The sequence below is a fragment of the Palaemon carinicauda genome, unplaced genomic scaffold, assembly GCF_036898095.1.
Source record: "Palaemon carinicauda isolate YSFRI2023 unplaced genomic scaffold, ASM3689809v2 scaffold656, whole genome shotgun sequence".
Lineage (NCBI taxonomy): Eukaryota > Metazoa > Arthropoda > Malacostraca > Decapoda > Palaemonidae > Palaemon > Palaemon carinicauda.
The window spans coordinates 40,229-47,500 of record NW_027171934.1 but is presented as its reverse complement, the minus strand read 5'-3'; the positions used below and the strand labels follow the sequence as shown (position 1 = coordinate 47,500).

Here is a 7,272-nt window from a genome sequence, read left to right as displayed (position 1 = left end):
GAGAGAGAGAGAGGGGGGGGGGGAGCTAGTGTAAGAAGAAATTATCTTAATGTTAATTTTTTAAAAGTTATGACAATAATAAACTTTTGAAAAGGAAACAAACACAAGAACATTCCTAAGGTTCCTCACCTAACCCAACCTTGGAGCCACATCCTTCCCTAAGGTGAGGCGGGGTACCTACACCACCTGTGACCACCCTTAGACTGCTCTATTCCTAACTTACCATAAGAATAAGTATTTCAGACTAAAATAAACTATATTTTCCCCCTAAATAAAATAGATTTGACAAGTAAAAAGTTTACACCTGTTCCAGCAAACTACATTCATCCCCTACTCCACTTCTATCTTTGTATGCTAAGCTAGTCACATCTGTCTACATACAGTGATTAGCTTGGGTCTTTGACTTACGTATAGGATCTATACCACCAATTTGTTTCTAAATGGACATTATTCCTCCTCTTATTACTATGAATAGGTTGCTGGCAGGGAGGGGAGGGAAAGAGTGGGAAAGTATATGGGGCACAACTGAAGGAAAGAGCAGGATAAGTTTAAATACAAAATTAGGTCCTTGACTTACGAACATTCAGCGATACAAACAAAAATTCCTCTGAAATAATAAATCTCGGATATTGTATCAAAAAATCAAAATTAAATATTGTAATAGAAAAATATTATATAAAGGAGGGCAGTAAGCAAGATGGGGATTTGCAATATGAAACTATTTGTTGGATTTAAAACATGCATCCGTCTATTGCGTACAACCGATCGTTTTGTTTGATCGCTCCAAGAACTTTTAGGGTGTTTAAAAAGAAAACATTTCAAGCACTGTAAACTTGAGCAGCAGTAGGGGATTCAGCATTATGAAGCTTCATCTGTGGTGGATAACGGGGGAGAGTGGGCTGTGGCACCCTAGCAGTACCAGCTGAACTCGGTTGAGTCCCTGGTTAGGCTGGAGGAACGTAGAGAGTAGAGGTCCCCTTTTTTGTTTTGTTTCATTTGTTGATGTCGGCTAACCCCCAAAATTGGGGGAAGTGCCTTTGGTATATGTATGTATGTACAGTATGTAAACTTGAGTGAAAAGACATCCAAAACTGGTCTCCACCCTCCTGAACATTTTGTGTCCTGGAATATGTTGTAGAACCCTGGGGGAGGATTTAAGATCTCTTCAATCACATATTTCTCCGAGAGATTTGCAATTTTTATTTGCAGTAACTGAGCTTTTGCTGTATAAGTAAGATGACTTGCATACAGGAATGGTTTTCTCGATTAAGGCCGGTTGGTACAGTATTCAGTAGCCTTCTTTGACCAAAGCCAAGACCTAAGGGTTGGGCTGTTGTCTTTCTAAAAGGAGTAAAAGGCGAGCCAGTCGCGTACCTGTCAATCGTTATGCATCCTGCGTGAGACAAGCGCATTTTAAATCTTGCATGAGACACATTTTAAATCCTGAATGAGACACGCATTTTAAATCCTGAGTGAGACTCGCTCATTCTAAATCCTCCATAAGACTCATGCATGTTAAATCCTCCGTGAGACTTGCGCATTTTAAATCCTCCGCGAGACTCATGCATTTTAGCCTCGTGTCACTCTAACAAGCGCAGTTACCAAAATCTCCCTCCTTGACAAATCTTCAAAAAATAGTGATTATTTTCAAAGTAAACATAGTGAAAATGATCATGAGCTTTGACAAAAACTACAATAATTTCCTGACAGGATAAACATACACCAATATACAGTAGCATGTAAAGAGGGCATACTGTATTATATAAAAATAGAAATTATTGGAAAAAATACAAATTTTTTGTCACCTCAACCAGGTACAGTATGTGGATTTGTCATTATTTCATCTGTTGCATTAAAGAAAATAAAATAATGCCACAAGAAGCTTTTAAATGCCCTAAAAAATTGTTATCAGCAGGATACCCTGTGACACACCTTCAGGGCTCTGACCTGGACATGATCAGGGGCCCCGGCTTAGTTATTACTTTTATTTCATGCTTGTTAGGCTGGGAGGAACGTAGAGAGTAGAGGTCCCCTTTTTGTTTTTGTTTCTTTGTTGATGTCGGCTACCTCCCCAAAATTGGGGGAAGTGCCATGGTATATGTATGTATGTATTTCATGCTAAGCTACAGCCCTAGTTATAAAACCAGGATGCTATAAGCCCAGGGGCTCCAACAGGGAAAATAGCCCAGTGAAGAAAGGAAACAAGGAAAAATAAAATATTTTAAGAACATCACATACATATAGCAAGGGATTTCCCCCAATTTTGGGGGTAGCCGACATCAAACAAATGAAACAAAAAAAGGCACGTCTCCTCTCTTTGTTCCTCCCAGCCTGACAAGGGACTCAACTAGTTTGACTGGTACTGCCAGGGTGCCACAGCCCACCCTCCCACATTATCCACCACAGATGAAGCTTCATAACGCTGAATCCCCTACTGCTGCTGCCTCCGCGGTCATCCAAGGCACCGGAAGAATCAGCAGGGCTTACTGGAACTGCGTCACAATCGCTCGCCATTCATTCCTATTTCTAGCACGCTCTCTTGCCTCTCTCACATCTATCCTCTTATCACCCAGAGCTTCCTTCACTCCATCCATCCACCCAAACCTTGGCCTTCCTCTTGTACTTCTCCCATCAACTCTTGCATTCATCAGCCTCTTTAGCAGACAGCCATTTTCTATTTTAAGAACAGTAACATTAAAATAAATATTTCCTATATAAACTATAAAAACTTTAACAAAACAAGAGGAAGAGAAATAAGATAGTAGTGTGCCCGATGTACCCTCACTGCCGGCCTTCAGTTGAAGTAACCGTCATACTGTTCTACGATAAGGTTTTAGAGTTCGGTTGGCAAACCTTCTGGAATGTTTATTTAAGCGGAATTTTTGCTGTGATATCTCCTCAATGAAAGGGCCTCCTCGTAAGTCCGTCGAGCAAATACAGCCGTTTCTAGTCAACTGCAGAAAAAAAAGCCTCAGATATATCAATTCATGTCTGGGGTTTGGCCAGTTTTCATCACAATGCTGGCCAGGAAGGTTGGGTATTTCTAGAAACTGACGTCAGGACATTGCCTCGAGTTCTATTTTCTACTTGAGCCACTAATTTATCATTGTTTACTCCATCCAACACAGGTACTGAGATACGAGCAGAAATTAATTTTAGTTTTGTGTCTCTGATACTGAACCTACCATGTTAGTACATACAAATACTGAACCAACCATAGAAGTACATAACCGTTTTCATCTCTTAACCCTTTTACCCCCAAAAGGACGTACCGGTACGTTTCACAAAAGCCATCGCTTTACCCCCATGGACGTAACGGTACGTCCTTGCAAAAAAATGCTATAAAATTTTTTTTTTCATATTTTTGATAATTTTTTGAGAAAATTCAGGCATTTTCCAAGAGAATGAGACCAACCTGACCTCTCTATGACAAAAATTAAGGCTGTTAGAGCAATTTAAAAAAAGTATACTGCAAAATGTGCTGGGAAAAAATAACCCCCTGGGGGTTAAGGTTTGGAAATTTCCAAAGAGCCTGGGGGTAAAAGGGTTAATCATATAAAACACAAAGACATAGTACTTCGGTGGCTCAATCTGCAAATTTCTCTCGTCATCGTGAACCAGAATCTCCAGTCTTTTTCTGAATTTGAGACAATTCTGTATCTATCCATAAAGAAGATGGAGTCAAGGTGCGAAAACTATCTTGGAAGTTGACCCACTCTACGATTTGATAGAATAAGAAACAGAAGGTCATCAACTTACAAACTTAATAGATTCAAAGATGTTTTAAGTTGAATTTTGTTCAATTTTGGCCAAGGGTAGACCTAACCTAAGTTACATGCCTACAATTCCCAGCTCCAAGAACCAACAAATAGTCCCGTTTCATATCAAATAAATACCAGATTATTGCAAATGTTGTTTTGCCTACTGTATTAGGTGATATAATTTTGTTTTATTATAGTATTTAATTATCCAATAACAGTATACTGTACAGTACAAACTTTTTATACAATATCCAAGATTTATTCCAGTTGTATTTGTGTTTGTAGCTCCAAATGGTTGCAAGCTGAGGACGTTAATTATTTCATCCCCGCAATGATTGAAAAGGCGATGCTTCCCCACTTTCATTGTGTCTCTGTATTTCTCATCCTGATTCTGTCTTGCTGGGGAATCCTTGTGAACATCAGCTGCCTCCGATGCCTTAGATGACCGCGGAGGTAGCAGCAGTAGGGGATTCAGCATTATGAAGCTTCATCTGTGGTGGATAATGTGGGAGGGTGGGCTGTGGCACCCTAGCAGTACCAGCTGAACTCGGTTGAGTCCCTTGTCAGGTTGGGTGGAACGTAGAGAGGAGAGGTCCCCTTTTTTGTTTTTGTTTCATTTGTTGATGTCGGCTACCCCGCAGAATTGGGGGAAGTGCCTTTGTATATGTATGTATTTATACTTTGAAACAGGGGTAGCTTAAAGAGCGTGTAGAATTGTATTATCTTTGGATGTATTGTACAAGCACCTATATTAGCCCCAATACGATTATAGCGAGATGAGCTAGTGGCTAAGCTTACAGGTAAACGGCGATGACTGTTATCTGAAATACGAAGAAAACAATTCAAATTGATTGAAACTTTGCTCACCTCAGAATTTAAGGGAATCATACAATATGCCATGCCATCCACATAAGTAATACCAGATCAGCTCAGTCTTCTGCCTCTCAATCTAGCTGTCTCAAAGTGACTAGGATCACGGAATTGCAAAAAGTTTGGCTGCAGAAGAAGTATAGAAGGTAAAGATTTTGAGACCAAGAGGGTTTCAATTCAGTGGAGAGCAAGCGTAGGCTGATTTTTTTACTGAATGAAATGCTATTAATGTTAGAATGACTACAGGAGGTTGGGTTAGGTTTGGCCATAGTTTGAGAATGACCAGAACTTCCAAGGTTAAGGGAGGATTCACTGGAATTCCAAGTAGTCTATAGATTGGAAGGCATTGTACCACCGAACATCAGCCAAACAGCCCATTGAAAGACCCAAAAATAAGAGAAAGATGAAACGGACCCGCTCTACAATCACCGGGTGGTTAGACAGATTGAAATCCTGCATGAGCTTCTTAACCACCAATAGCCTCGAGCCCATGGAGTCAGCAACTTACCGCCTAGAATGCTGGAGAGAAAAACAGACCACAGCCCACTTGGTGAGGCCATCCAGAGCCCCTGTGACTCTCATCCCTATGGAACAAACCTCTGTGATTAGGTTACTCTGAATCGAGCTAGAGTTGGAAGAACTGGAGACAATCTTCATAAGCGGAGTCTTGACACCTCCGCCGAGGGTCCATGTGGTCACTCCATCCAGATAATGGACCACATACTTCGTGAGTATGAACAGTAATGTGAAAATACAAATCTCCTACATGCCCTGCAATACATTAAGACTTATTTATGATCTACTATTTTATTATTTAACCCTTTTACCCCAAGGCTTTTGGGAAATTTCCAACCCTTAACCCCCAAGGGGTTATTTTTTCCCCAGCACATTTTGCAGTATATATTTTTTAAATTGCTCTAACAGCCTTAATTTTTGTCATAGAGAGGTCAGGTTGGTCTCATTCTCTTGGAAAATGCCTGAATTTTTTCAAAAAATTATCAAAAATATGAAAAAAAAAATTTTATAGCATTTTTTTGCAAGGACGTACCGGTACGTCCATGGGGGTAAAGGGATGGCTTTTGTGAAACGTACCAGTACGTCCTTTGAGGGTGAAAGGGTTATGACTTATTTATGATCTATTTTATTATTTAAAATCTTATGGTCTTTCAGCCTCCTAAAATAGGTTCCACCTTCCTATACGCTGAAGAGGTATAGTACAGTATATATGAGCACCAAAATTTAAACAAGAGGTTGAAATGAAAAGAAAAATATGCCAACACAGATTGAGGAAGAAGGAAGACGTGCCTTGCTTCTAAGTAATTTACAAGTTCCTCTGTCATGACGATAAAAAATTTCTCAATTCTGTAGAACCTTGTTTCATATATGGCAAAACTGCCGTGAGATCCGAGTGCATAACATTCACCCTTATTTAACTAGATTGGGTGACAAAACTATTGCCTCAAACACAGCTAGTACTTCTAGGAAATGTAAACACCTTTGCAAGACTACAATTGACAAAGTTCCTAAGGGCTAATCAATCTCCAAAGTAGAGCCTCATTCCAACAGACACATCGCAGAACATAATGATCGGGAACCAGTACCTAGAGAATAAAAAATGGAGGTTAAAAAAAAAAAAAATAAAAAATATCCAAGAAGTTTCCTTTAATTCTTAATATTTGAAACAGAAACCATTTTCAAAAATATTGTTATTATTATTACTATCCAAGCTTGAAAAAGTTAAATGCTATACGGCCAAGGGCTCCAACAGGATAAAATAGCCTAGTGAGGAAGGGAAACAGGGGAATAAACTACAAAAAAAGTAATGAGCAATTAAACTAACATTTTAAAAACAGAAAAAACCATTAAAATAGATCTTTCATAAATAAACTATAAAAATATACTTATGTCACTCTGTTCCACATAAAAACATTTGCTGCAAGTTTGAACCTTTGAAATTCTACTGATTCAACTACCCAATTAGGTATATCATTCCACAACTTAGTCACAGCTGGAATAAAAACTTCTAGAATACTGTTAAGTATTGAGCCTCAGGATAGAGAAGGCCTGGCTATTAGTATTAACTGCATACCTAGTATTACGAACTGGATGGAACTGTCCGGGAAGATCTGAATGCAAAGGATGGTCAGAATTATGAAAAATCTTATGCAACATGCATAACAAAGTAGGTTAATGACCTATACCAAGCAGACTTCAGATTCAACCCAATCGAGCATTAGCTATGTATTCCCAGAGGGCTTAGTTCTTTACAGGACCAACCAATTGTGGAACAAAACTACATTTATTCCTTCAATATTTTGACCATAAGCAGAAATTTTTGAGGTTATCGTCCTTCCCAGATAAAACATTAACAGAGTCTGATTCAAACAGGACTCCTTGAGATAGACTACAATCCTGAGCCTCGTTAAGAAGTTCCCCGAAACGGTCGTCAAAGAATGTCCACTCAATTGTTTATGAGCACTCCAGTGTCTATAAGAAAAATTTCCTCTTGCTTGAGGGTACACATAGGCACACTATTATCTTATTTCTCTTCTTGTTATTTTGAGTTTCTATAGTTTATATATGGAAGATTTATTTTTATGTTATTATTCTTTAACTTCTCTTGTAGTACATTTCGTTATTT

The 7,272-nt window shown here is 38.9% G+C and overlaps 1 long non-coding RNA gene across 1 annotated transcript in view; it reads right to left on the bottom strand.

Moving 5' to 3' along the window:
- LOC137637322 (uncharacterized) overlaps window positions 1–7,272 on the bottom strand; it is a 72,609-nt gene that overhangs the window by 30,552 nt on the left and 34,785 nt on the right. The gene's annotated exons all lie outside the window — the stretch shown is intronic.